Here is a 504-nt window from a genome sequence, read left to right as displayed (position 1 = left end):
ATTTGTATACGATCACATATATCTCTCTATTATGCATTGGAATACTTTGTGACAGATTTCCAAAATCAAAATTACTTGGAACTGATTTGCTGGTGTTTTTACAGTCTTTAACTTCTTATGGATGTGTGGCAGTATTGAGTAGCTTGGATGAAGAAGGTGCCCAGAGTAAACTGCCTGCTACCCAGGCCCAGAAGCTAAGAATGCATATTATTAGTAGCTTTGGATAGAAAACACTCTGAAGGTTCTAAAACTGTTTGAATGATGTCTGTGAGTATAACAGAACTCATATGGCAGGCAAAAACCTGAGACAAAATCCAACCAGGAAGTATGGAAATCTGAGGTTTGTAGTTTTTCAAGTGATTGCCTATCCAGTATACAGTGTAAATGGGGTCATATTGCACTTCCTAAGGCTTCCACTAGATGTCAACAGTCTTTAGAACGTTGTTTCATGCTTCTACTGGGAATGGGGAGAGAATAAGTGCATATGGAGTCAGATGACTGAGA

Source organism: Salmo salar, chromosome ssa15 (genome assembly GCF_905237065.1).
Source record: "Salmo salar chromosome ssa15, Ssal_v3.1, whole genome shotgun sequence".
Classification (NCBI taxonomy): Eukaryota; Metazoa; Chordata; class Actinopteri; order Salmoniformes; family Salmonidae; genus Salmo; species Salmo salar.
The sequence above is the reverse complement of the archived record's forward strand: the minus strand, read 5'-3'. Positions refer to the sequence as shown.